General features: G+C 37.4%; 1 long non-coding RNA gene across 1 annotated transcript; it reads right to left on the bottom strand.

The window, feature by feature from the left end:
- Positions 1-787: 787 nt before the first annotated feature.
- Positions 788-1729, bottom strand: LOC137240094 (uncharacterized). The gene is made up of 3 exons (XR_010949600.1): positions 1550-1729; positions 1016-1193; positions 788-949 (listed from the first exon to the last, which is right to left on the bottom strand). It is a non-coding gene; the product is annotated as an uncharacterized lncRNA (long non-coding RNA).
- Between the last annotated feature and the right edge of the window lie 12336 nt (positions 1730-14065).

Below are 14065 nucleotides of genomic sequence, written 5' to 3'. Positions count from 1 at the left end.
AAAAAAGAACTACAACATTTGTACTACAACAGAAAAGGATTCTACAGCATTAATGCCATGATTGTAAGTATACCAATGTGATATTAATTTCAGGTTGTAAATGCTTAAATATTTATCTTTATATGTTTTAAGGTTTGCGACCATTCCATGAGTATACGGTACATAAATGCAAAATATCCGGGAGCAACATATGATTCTATGGTGTTCAGTATGTCGGCATTGAAATCACATTTGGAACAGCAACATCAAGATGGTACTCGCAACACCTGGCTTCTTGGTATATGTTTTTTTTACATATAGATTAAATGTATTCCTATAAAACATAAATTTGCCCGTGCAGGTGATGCTGGATATGCATTAAAGCCATACTTACTGACGCCGTTCAGAAATACTGAAGATGGATCTGCACAACGTATTTACAACACGCAGCATGCGAAAGGTAGAAATATCATAGAGCGAACAATTGGAGTCTTAAAAAATAGGTTTAGGTGCTTGTTGCAGGCAAGAGCCCTTCCCTACACACCAGAAAAAGCAACAAAAATTATAAACGTGTGTGCAGCTTTGCACAATATTTGCATGCTTTACAAAGTAGACATTTCTGTAGAAGAACTCTCAGATGAGGAGCACGACCATGATATCACACTCGCCGAAATCGAAGCAACCATGAACTCAGAAGCAGAAGAAATCAGAAGTCAAATATTAAGAACTTTGTAGTCAATCAGTTTTATTGAAATATAAAACTATTATTCCTATAAATATATTCATTTGCATTTAGCCCATGCTCTTCTCCAGGTGGATCTACGCTGGTGTGAAGCTGTAGTAAGCCCATTATATCCTCTTCTGCGTGCGTATATGCATTCAGTCTGTTTGGCCCACCACCAGTGGCGCGATATTCCACCATGTTCTCCGACATTTTCTTTTTCGTTTTCGACTTCATGTCAGCCCACACCTAAAACGACAAAAAAAAAAACATTTTTTTTTATGCTGAAAGGACATCTATGGTTCCTTAGTTTACCTTCATCCACTTCTTTGTCTCTCTTACGTGTGGTCCCAGGCAGTTAAGCTCCGCTGTTATCTCTTCCCACCTTTTTGTAGATTGTACTTTTGTGCAAATTCCTTTTGCTATCACGGGATTTTCCTCCATTAATGAAATCAGTCTTTCCAGCTGTTGTTTTGTACTCACTACTTTCGACCTATACAAAATTGATAAAAATAGTATAAAGTTACTATTGGGTACCAAAAAAGTAGAAAGAAAATACAAAAAACTTAAATTTTAAACAATTTTCATTCAATTCGTTCGGCGTCGTCAACAAAACCTTGTTCGATTGAAGTTTCGATACACAACGAAAATTTCGACAGAGATGAAGTGTCATAATACCGATTCCAACTTCGATTTTCGATGTTCGATAGCCAGCGAAGATCGAAGATCGAAAAATGCTCATAATAGGGGCCTATGTTTGATGCGGCACTTACCCACGAACGTACGTAGAAAAAACGTGTCAGCTGACACGACCTATCTTATGAGTGTGCAATGTAAACGAAAACTCACCGACGTGCAACGCCCGTACGTACGTAGCCCGGAACGTAGAAATCAAAACAATTTTGATTTTTTCCGTAAGAACGTGTCAGCTGATCGCTTTCTCACTAGACAGAGTTGCCTAGTAAACTTTTGTGCGCTAATTTTTGACCGTTTGCAATTTTATGCAAAAACGCCTAATTAAAGTTTGAAAAATTGTGGAAATAATTCGAAATAATTATGTAAAAGTGCTGATTATAAAAATTTAATCTATTTATACTTATTTCATATGTATTCCGGCCTTTTACAATATCAAAAATTAAATTGGAAAAAGTTGATCTTTCCATAAGCATACATGCAAAATGGTCAATGGCAACAGTGCTTATCTGAAAACAATACACACACAAATATGTTATGTACATGTACACAGACGCACACGTTGATTCCTACGGGCTTGAGAGTTCGGTCAAACGTGCTTCGTACGACAAACGTCCTTACGTACGGCACACGTCGGTGGGTAACTGCCGCATGAGTCTGTGATTGGTAACTGGAAATAATGCTGTCACGGGCAATCAGTCACGAATATTCCTTGTAAGCTGTCGCTGAATTGTACTGTGATATTTCAGTAGCTGTGACAAAATCACAAGTCCACGGATATTTGCCAACTCTAATTTGTATACAAGATTTGTGGGCTTATGTACATAGTACAATTGATGTTAAAGTAAGCTATAATGATAACATAAATGAAAACGTTTGGTGCATTGTAATAAAACTGAAGAAGGTTGATAAAAAGTGGCAGATTGGAGTTCTGTACCACTCGCCGAGCACTAGTAATGCAGCTTTTGTTGAATACCTAAATGAAATCCTAATTGATAAATATGAAAAAAGTAACCATAATATAGTAGTCGGTGATTTTAATTTTAACATGAACTGCATATATATGCAACATATAGTACTAAATTAAATGAGATATTTGCTGTGATGGGGATGAGCCAAAAAATAGAATTTAATACGCGAATCACAGATACAAGTGAATCGAAAATTGATCTATTATTTTCAAACTCGGATGAAATTCTCTGTAATAATTTGCAGGAATACAAAATATCTGATCATGAAACTATAAAATTTAATATTAAAACGTTCAAAGTATACAAGATGAGACTGACCAAGAAAATCATAGCATGGGACAAATATAATAGTGATATTTTAATAAGCATCCTTAGATAATTTAACTTCAACTTTACTATAAACTTATCAATTGATGTAAAAGTCGAATTCATTAATAATATAATGATTCAGGCTATGGATAGTTTAACCTACGAAAATGAAGTGCATATCAAGTTAATGAACAAATGGTATGACAGGGAATTGGCACAAATGAATAAATATAATTACAATATGTACACGCGTGCGCTACAAACTGGAGAGTGGGATGAATAAAAAATATAAATAGGTCTTACAAAAAATTAGTCAAATTAAAAAAAATAAAGTATATGGAGAATAAAATCATTTTGAATGAATATAATGCTAAAGAAATGTGGAAATATCTCAAACAAACGGTCAACCTAACTAAAGATAACGAAGGGATAAAAAAGGTGATACTGGATGGTATACTGGTTGAAAACGAAACCGATCTGGCGAATGGTCTAAATAGATTTTTTGTAAACAGTGTGATTGAAATTAATAATAACATCGAAACCTGTCAAGTAGCACTAGAGGATACACAAGTCCATTCAAAATTAAAGTTTGCTGAAATTACCACCGATGATGTTATTAATATCCTAACAGACTTTAAATATAAAATAGGTGGAAGAAAACTGCTATCCGAAGGTGTACTAAAAGATTGTATATCGTATACCGGATATTTCTATGCTCAAATAATCAATAACAGCTTAGAAGATGGTGTAGTACCTGAAATGTGGAAAACGTCAACAATAATACCTGTGCAAAAAGTTAAAAAGACAATGCAACCTGAAGAACTTAGACCCATAAATACCCTGCCAAGTGATGCTAAAATTCTCGAAGTCGTTGTTAAGAATCAGTTGGTGAATCATCTTGAAGTAAATAATATACTAGTATACCAACAGACAGGATTTAGGAAAAAAACACTCCTGTGAGACAGCTTGGTGATATCTGATTTGAAAGAAGAGCTAAACAACAAAAAAGTAGTGGTTTCAGTTTTCCTTGACCTCAAAAGAGCTTTTGAAACGGTGGATAGAGAGATATTAATAAAAAAAATGCAGCGGATTGGCATAACTGATATTGAACTTAAATGGTTCCGCAACTATTTGAAGCAGAGAAAGCAGAAAACAGTTATAAATGCTGTGACGTCGGATGAATTAGAGGTACCCATAGGGTTACCTCAAGGCTCAGTATTGGCACCTATATTATTTCTTATATACATAAATGACATAGTCAATGTTATCGAAGGTTGTAAAATTAGACTTTTTGCGGATGATGCATTAATTATGACAAGTGAAAATAATATTAATACTGCACTCGCCAAAATGCAACATGAACTAAATAACTTGTATAAATGGTTGTGAAACTAAACATAAATAAAATTAAATATATGATAATAACAAGGAGGAATATCAATGAGGAGGATATAACCGAGCTAAAAATAAATATGATACAAAGAGTTAACAGTATAAAATACTTAGGAATAATAATTGATAATAAACTCAAATTTGAAGATCATATAAATTATACAATTAAAAAAGTTGCTAATAAAATAGGAGTGATGCAGAGAACAACTAAATTCATTCAGAAAAAGTACAAAATAATCTTATATAAAACAGTTATAGAACCGCACTTCGTGTACTGCCCGTCCATTCTATTCATAATATCGGATAAAGAAGTAGACAAGCTCCAAAAGCTTCAAAATAGATGCATGAGATTTATTCTTCAGAAACCTAGAGATACACGAACGGCTGACATGTTGAAGACTTTAGACTGGTTAAGTGTGAAACAAAAGATTTTTTTCCACTCCATGAAACTCATATTTAATATCAAACATGGAAATGTACCTGAGTATTTAAATAAAAATATAGCATTAGTTGAGCAAACTCATAACATAAATACGAGGAGCAAACATAATTTCAAATTGCCGTTTTTTAGAACTGAAATTGATCAACAGAACATTTTCTACAAGGGTCTGAAAAGTTACAATGATCTGCCTATGGATATAAAAAGTAGCAACCAAATAACAGTATTTAAAACAAAATTATATGAATATTGTAAAACCTTAGCTATAAGATAAAAAACTGTAATATTTTCAAATTTACGAATTAGGCTTCTGGCCGTAATAAATAAATAATCTAATCTAATCTAATCTAATCTACCCTAGGACTAGACCATATACTCCAGCTCAGCATGACATCAGAGTAATCCATGGAGTACCCACATGAATAAACATCGTTTAGTGATTACAATCGTTAAAAAACGATCAATGATGGGCTTATAATATGTTCGTGTAGAAACATGAGTTGGTTCATTGCTGCATTACAGTGGAGTATAATGCTAAGTACTCCAGTATGACACAAGTGGACCACATCATCCAACCATTTTTGCAGGGTAGTATTTTTGCGCTGAACACCTTTTTGCGTTGGCTTCCTTTAGCCTCGCTTATAAAAAATCACCCTGGCCGGTCCACCAATGGAGTGGGATCAAAAATAAATCTGTGCAAAATCCCTTTGTACACAAAATTTTTTTTCAGTGCACAACAACATGACAACAGCCACATGAAAATCACCAAGAAAAATTCCAAGCATAACTTACCTCAAGGTTACCACTAGTCTTTCTTCCGGACATATCGCTCTTCTGAAAAAGGTGTCCTCTTTTTTAATGTGAGGCAGCATTAAGGCTAACAATTTTTTAAACTTTTCTTCCGTCATGCGAAAGTAAGTGTAGAATTTTGCACCATCTTTTTTTACGATTGGTTGCAAAACGGTACGGTTGTGTTTATTTCTGCTCCTTGAATTTTACATTTTAAAATGGTAAAACTATATTCAAATACTTTTTAAGAATAAATAATGTGTGAGACAGAGACTCAAAAAGCGGAATCAGAAGTTGGTTTCAAGAATATTATACCAAATAAAGTTTGATTTTTTAAATTTAATATATGAGCGAGAAAGTGACTCTAAATAAAGAAAGCAAAACGCATACACTTACAAAGTTTGATACATATATATACATATATTCATTCTATATAAAAAATTGAGAGTAAATGCGACAAGTGCAAAAGTACAATACGTGGAGAAGTGTCAAAAATTCGTTGCGAAGGGGTGTGTGGGAAATATTATCATTTAGCACCAAAATGCTCTGGGATAGACCAATACAGTGTTAATAAATTAGACGAATGTGAAATGCTTAGATTTATGTGTAATGATTGTGTGCTGTATGTGCATAACGTAGATGACATTCTAAAAGATATGCAGATGGTAGTGAGCAAAAATGGCAAACAACTATCTGAGTACAGGAATGAATTTGATAATGCTCTCAAGAAACATGAAAGAGAAATAAAGCAAGTTTTAAAAGCAGTGGAAGTTGCATTTAGCGACAGAATTAAGGCAATGCAAAAAGCGCAAGAATCATGCGAAAAGAGTGTTGTAGAAGTGAACAAAATACGGGAAATTGCTGAAGGCTTCAAGCGAAGCAGCGAGCAGATCTGTGATGAGTTGAAAACAAACAAGGATGACAGTAAGAAAATGATTGAAGAAATAAGTAAAGAGAATAAAAAATGTGCAATGAAATAAAGAAAAATGTTAATAGTGTTGAAGCCAAAGTGTCATACGCAGCGATAACAAAAAATGATGGACAAAAAAAAGAAGTGTTACCAGACATTAGAAAGAATCATCCCTTAATTGTCAAGCCGAATAAAAGGCAAAATATAGAAATAACCAAAACTGACCTAAACTCGAAAGTTTATCCTAAAGGGCTGCAAATAACTAATATAGTAGCAAGGCAAAGCGGAGTTGTTATTGTTGAAATCGAAAATGACCATGAGCGTGACAAAATAAAAAATGCCATTGAGAACAATCTGGGAAATAACTATGAGGTTAAGATTCCCAAAAAAGTGAAACCAGCAGTCATGGTGACTGGTATAAATTTTAAATATAGCGACGAGGAACTGGTGCAAAGAATTAAACGACAAAACATTTGTTTAAGTGAAACGGACATCAAAATTGTTAAGCAATATGAAGTGAAAAAGAACGCGAAAAACTATTATAATGCTGTGATAGAAATGAATGTTGAAGCGTTCGCAAATGTACTAGCTGGAGAGAGGCTTAATGTAGGTTGGGAACGTTGCCGAGTATATGATGCAGTGCAGGTATTGTGTTGTTTTAAATGCAAAGGATTCAATCACAAAGCGGCTGACCGCAAGGAGAAGGAAGTATGCACAAAATGCTTGGGTGAGCATAAACATACACAATGCATAAAGGATGCAGTAAACAAGTGCATTAACTGCATACGAGCAAAAAAGGAGCTGAATCTAGGACTTGACGAAAACCATGATACTCTGGATAGAACTTGTCCCGTATACCAACAAAAGCTAGATGCAAGGAAAAGGAAAGTTGTTTATTAGCAACCAAAGAAAATCCTTACTGCAGCGCAGAAGTCAAAATATTATTTAAATCGAGATAATATATACAACTTGGAATGAATTTATCTTAATATTAGTAGTATCATAGCTAATAAAATCGAGCTGGAACGTCTTATTGAAATAAGAAGACCAAGTATTGTGTTATGTACGGAAACGTGTACAAGAGAACATATCTTGGATTCTGAACTTAGTATTCCGACATACAAATGCATTCGTTGCGACTCTCAAAGTAGGCATACTGGCGGTGTTGTCATGTATGTGAATGAAAATATACAATTTAGCATAGTTTGTAATAAAGCTATCAACATGAATGTGTGGTGCATTATTGTAAAAATAAACAAATGCGCGTTAAAATGGAAAATCGGTGTACTATATCACTCACCAAGTAGCAGTGACTCCACCTTTATTACTTATCTAAATGAAATCATCACTGAACATCTCAAGGAGGCTGATAATAATTTAATAATTGGTGATTTTAATATCAATGTAAATGTATCGTCAACATACTCAAACCAGCTAACAAGTTTATTTGCACAAATGGCAATGATACAAAGGATAAACTTCGACACAAGGATAACAGAGTACTCGTCTACAAGAATTGATTTGCTATTCAGTAACAATGATGAAGTTAAAGCAGTGAATATAGGTGAACATCGCATTTATGACCATGAGACAATCCACTTCGAAGTGCCAACAATAAAGCTTTGTAAAATGAGAAGGTATGCTAATGTTACATGTTGGGAATACTATAGTGCTGAAAATCTTTTAACTTTGCTACGAACATGCGATTTCAGCTTTATGTCAGTTTCCGAAGTGGAAACTAAAACTAAAGCCCTAAAAAAAGTTTTAACTGAGGCTATGCAAGCACTGATTTATATAAAGAGGACCCAAATACAGATAAGAAATAAGTGGTACGACCGAGAATTAACAAACCTGCATAAAATAAAAATAGGATCTTATAAAACTGCTCGAAATACTGGATTTTGGGACGAATATAACGTCATTAAGAAAATATATAAAAGAACCATAATTTATAAAAAAAAGAAATAAATTGAAGATAGAGTAAATAATAACAATGGCGATATTAAACGTATGTGGAAGTGTCTACAAGACCTCGTCGAGCTTAATGATGTTAAAAAACATATCACTAAAATTGTAATTAACGGTGAATGCCTGGAAAATTAATATGATATAGCTAATGCCCTAAATAACTTTTTTATACAAAGTATTGTTGAAATTAATGATAGCATCGAAGAAATTGTAGATGGGGATGAAATAAGCGCAAATCAAAATAATCCATTTGAAACATTTAAATTTACTGACATTGTAGTGGACGATATTATTATTATCACAAAATCACTTAAAAACAAATATGGCGGCGACAAGCTTTTATCGGAGGGTGTCGTTAAAGTTGCCATGACATATACTGCTAATTTCTACAAAGACATAATTAACGAATCCTTAAACAGCGGTATTGTACCTAGTTACTGGAAAATTTCAACAATAATACCTGTTGAAAAAGTAAAAAATACAATGAAACCTGATGAACAACGTCCAATTAACACGTTACCTACAGATGACAAAATTATGGAGACAGTGGTGAAGGATCAACTTGTGGCATACTTAGAGAAGCACAATGTGATTATCCCAGAACAATCGGGATTCAGGAAGAGCCATTCTTGTGAAACAGCGTTTAAGAAGGTAATTGCAGATTGGAAAGAAGACATGGCGGACAAAAAATTTACGGTGTCTGTCTTCTTGGATTTAAAACGGGCTTTTGAAATTGTCGATAGATCTGAGCTATTGGACGTTATGTTTAAAATTGGTATAAGAGGAAAGGCGTTGGAATGGTTCCGGAGTTATTTGGGTGACAGAAAACAGAGAACGATAATTGGAAAGGAGGTTTCATCAGTGGTGGATGTTAACATTAGTTTACCACAAGGCTCGGTCTTGGCGCCAATATTGTTTACATTGTGAGGACCCCAAAGTCGAGGACTTTGTATCCTCACAACATACACATATCCATACATTTTTCTAAAGAACATACATTATGAAATAACTTATAATAATATTTGAATTTATCACTTATACATTTTATATGAAATATACGTATGTATACCTTTATGAATTATACCCTGAATACATATATTCGGTTGTACATTGAATTGATAATTATTAAATCAGACTTGCGCACTTTTGCACGCAAGCAAAGTATTTACATTTTCGCAAACATAAATTTTAAATATAGGATCACCCTAACATGCATTGAATATTTGGAAGGAAGGTAGATACGCACAAAACATAAAAATGCAGCGGTCAATCTACCCTTTGCACACTCAAAATCCAATACACCCAGTTACAAATACAACATACATAATAACTTAAGTGAACGGAGATCAGCAGTCAGTCGTCAAAACAAGCGCCGCTACTAATTGAAATTTCGTTATACATATTTACGCACTAGCATACAACACACCAACGCACGCCATACAACAGAAGGCAGAAGCATTGGGCAAAGCAAAACACAACATTAGAATCAGGTGACCACAAACAAATATACAAACACACAATATATAAACCAAAGCCTGGAAAGCACAGTAGGAGCAAGTACAAAGGCATTGTATTCAATAAGGAGCATTATGGTGCATGGAAATTCATGGGAAGGAAATATTTACCGGAATAACAGTTGTTTTATATTGTTAATACTATTAGTTGAAAGTTGTTATTATAAAATAACCGTTTGCCTGCGTGCAAAAATTAGTATATAAGGGCGGCGAGTTCGCATTGAAATTCAGAGATTAGGAGACAGGCATATGAGTCGGTAGGTTATATCACTACCGACCAAGAGTACACCTGAAGGCTTTTTCACTTCATTTGTACTAAAAGTATACTCGTCTGGAGGCTTTATCACTCCATTCGACCGCAGAGGTTGGCCGAGGGCTTTATCACCTCCGTCACCTCTTATAGAGCAAGGAAATCAGCCTAGGAGTAGAAAAGTAGAATTTTATTGAATAAATAATTTTTTATAACGTTTTGTATCGAACAAAACAGAGTTATTCTTTCAGAAGGACCGTTAGGAATTTCTACTTCCAGGAACCCTGGACGGACTGAGACCAACCCCGGCAAAGTCAAGGAAAAGTCCGTCACATTTTGGCGCCCGAGCAGGTTAAACAAATCAAATTTTAAGATATACTTTCAGAGCATCAGAAACGAAGAGGGAAACAAGATCCACACACTTCTGGGTTAATACGACGAGGATATAAAACATAACAATGGTAAAGGTATCGTGGGTATACTATCTCGCTCGAGAGGATCTGGTAGCCTACAGCACGGAATTTGGGCTAGAGGATGGCGGAACGGTTGACGAACTAAGAAAACGATTGGCGACATTCATCCAAGAGGAGAAGGATAACGAGAACTTACGGGATCGATTCACAGAGTTGGCGATTCGGCATGCGCGGCTAACAAATCCACAAGCGTCAAAGACAAGCAACGAACTAAATTCACCAAGAAATGATAAACAGGCAAATGGTGCACCCAATCAATTGGAGGTCGGACAACCGCCGGTACATTTTATTCAGCAGCCTGGTATGTACGCAACGACAAATTATATTCAACACCCTGGCACATATGCAACGACCATGGACAGAGTAAGGAAGTGGGGATTAAAGTACGACGGAGGCAAAGATCCCCTAGGATTCATATAAAGAGTGGAGGAGCTAGCAGATGGGTATGAAATCAACCGCAACACAATTCCAAAAGCGCTGCCGGAGTTATTGAAGGACAAAGCATTGGTATGGTACAGGAATAACAACCGGCATTGGCAGGAGTGGGACGCCTTCAAGAAGGACTTCCTGAAGTTCTTCCTAAGCTCCCGATACTTAGAGCAATTGGAAGATGAAATTCGTATGCGCGTACAACGACAAGGTGAGCTATTTAAAGATTATGTCTTGGCACTACAAGGAATCATGCGTCACGCGGGCTACACCGAGGAGCAGAAATTAACCCGCATCTACAGAAACTCGCGCAGAGAGTACCAACTATATATAAAGCGAAGCGAGGTCAGCAATCTTGAGGAGCTGGTAAGTTTAGCTCAAGACTATGAAAATATTATTCCTGACAGGGAACCAATGCGACCAACCACAAGGCCATTCATACCACGGCGGCAAGAAGGTCAGTACCAGTGTCTCCAGGCAGAACAAAGACAGGAAGAGCGAGTGAACCAACAACAGCAGAGGTCAGAGCCACAACAAGAATATGTAGATACAAGAACGGCCTGCAGACGATGCGGAAGAGGTGGTCACTTCTCATACGGGTGCCGAGGCATAAGAAGAGAATTTTGCTGGATTTGTGGTAAGATAGGCGTGCTCACTCGTGATTGTTGTAGGAAGCCACAGGGAAACGACCAGAGACCACATTGGAACCGGGGGATGGGGTCTTCGGAAGTGCAACCCCGGAGAAATTAAGCATGTTCAAATACACAAACGGCCGCATATTGGTAACAGCGTATGTGAACGGAGAAGAAGCGGTAGAAGCGATTGACACGGGAGTGACGAGGAGCTTTATAAGTGACGCAATGGCGAGAAGATTAAAAACTGGCAAATTCATGGAGGTAAAGACACGAGTAAGAATGGGCGACGGCAGAGCAATAATAGTCAAAGAAGCGGTAGATGCAGAATTAAGAATGGGTGATAAAGTACAGAGGAACGAGATGCTAATCTTACCGGGACTGGGCGATGAGGTGGTAATTGGCACGGACTATCTGGCGAAGGTGAACTTTGAGATGAGATGTGGTGGTCAAGAAATAACGTTGAGAGTAGACGAACGGAAGCAAGAGGTAGTGACATGTACAACTATGGTCGAAACAAATAGCGAAGATTTCAAGGAACACAACCCAATGGCGGCGATAGCAACTAGCAAGACAGAGGATTCGGTGAGTAAATTTCTGAGCCAAGAATTACAGGTGTTCGCAAACATGTCAGGAGTATCCAACGTGGCCACACACAAAATAGTTATGAGAGACGACCGTCCAATTAAGCAAAGGTACTATCCGAAGAATCCGAAAATGCAAGAAATGATCAACAAGGAAGTCGACGAGCTGATCGAAAAAGGTTGCATCGAACCATCGAATAGCCCGCACAGCGCACCCATAGTTTTGGCAAAGAAGAAGAATGGAAAATGGAGACTCTGCGTAGATTACCGCCAACTAAACGCAAGATCAGTACCAGACGCATACCCTTTACCACGTATACAACATATCTTGGACAAATTAAGAAGCGCGAGATTTATTAGTAGCCTCGACTTGAAAAATGGATATTGGCAAATCCCTATGGAAACAAGCAGCAAGCAATACACCGCATTCACAGTACCTGGGCGTGGACTATACCAATGGAGGGTGATGCCATTTGGCTTGCACTCAGCTCCAGCAACTTTTCAGAGAGCACTTGATCGTGTCATAGGACCAGAACTGGAGCCATACGCGTTTGCATACCTCGACGATATTATCATTACAAGCAAAACATTGGAAGAGCACATTGCACATTTAACAGAAGTATTTCGAAGGCTGCATAGAGCGAACCTGAGGATAAACCCGGAAAAATGTGAGTTTTTTAAGAAAGGTTAAAATATCTAGGTCATGTCGTTAGCGAGGAAGGCATCCATACCGACCCAGACAAGATAGCAGCCATCAAAGAACTGCAACCACCGAAGAATATACGAGAGTTACGACGTTTTCTAGGAGTTGTGTCATGGTATAGAAGATTCGTGCCGGATTTTTCACAAGTATCACACCCGTTAACATCTATGCTTAAGAAAGGTAGTAAGTGGAGGTGGTCTGAAGAACAGCAATCAGCATTCGAAGCACTTAAGGCAGCACTGACGCAGGTACCGGTACACGCTTGTCCAGATTTCTCATGGAAGTTTAGTTTACAGACGGATGCAAGTGATTTTGGTCTTGGTGCAGTACTTACGCAAGGTTCAGGCGACGAAGAGCGAGTAATAGCATACGCAAGCCGCAGGTTAAACAAGGCAGAGATGAATTACTCACCGACAGAAAAGGAGTGTTTGGCAATAGTATGGGCAATACGAAAAATGAGGTCATACGTAGAAGGATACACGTTTACAGTAATAACAGATCACCTAGCGTTGAAATGGTTGAATGCGATAGAGAGTCCGACTGGTCGGATTGCGAGATGGGCGCTGGAACTACAGCAATACTCATTTGACGTACAGTATCGAAAAGGAACGTTGAACGTTGTGGCAGATGCATTATCAAGGCAACCGATGGACGAGCAGTTGGGTACGTTGACGATGGATGACGGAAAAGACGAGTGCAAGTGGCTTAAAGCTAAGATGGAAGATGTAAGGAAGGCCCCGGAGAACTTCCCAGAGTACGTTATCGAGGAACGAAAGTTGTACAGACGCATAGGAAGTCAGGTGGATGGCGAAGATGCAGTGCCATGGAAGCTGTGTGTCCCGACTTCACAGCGACGCAGAGTGCTAGAGGAGATTCACGCCACACCGAGCGCAGGGCATATGGGCATCCGAAAATCGATAGCAAGAGCAACAACACGTTACTATTGGCCAGGAATGTTCAGGGATGTAAGAAAGTACGTACAGCAGTGTCACACATGTCAAATTTACAAACCGAGTCAACAGCCAGCCGCAGGTAAGATGCTAACGAAGATTGCAGAGGAGCCTTGGGCAACAGTCTGTGCAGACTTTGTTGGTCCAATGCCACGATCGAAGCATGGCAACACGATGGCATTAGTCTTCCTAGACAAATTTTCAAAATGGGTAGAGGTAGTACCAATCAGAAAGGCAACGACAGAATGTTTAATAAGAGGATTTCGAGAGAGGATTTTGGCACGGTTCGGCGTCCCAAAAGTATTTATTACGGACAACGGAGCACAGTTTATCAGCAGACGTTTTAAGAGATTCTTAGA

Source organism: Eurosta solidaginis, chromosome 2, assembly GCF_040869045.1.
Source record: "Eurosta solidaginis isolate ZX-2024a chromosome 2, ASM4086904v1, whole genome shotgun sequence".
Taxonomy (NCBI): domain Eukaryota; kingdom Metazoa; phylum Arthropoda; class Insecta; order Diptera; family Tephritidae; genus Eurosta; species Eurosta solidaginis.
Note: the sequence above shows the minus strand (reverse complement) of the source record. Positions and strands in the feature narration are given on the sequence as shown.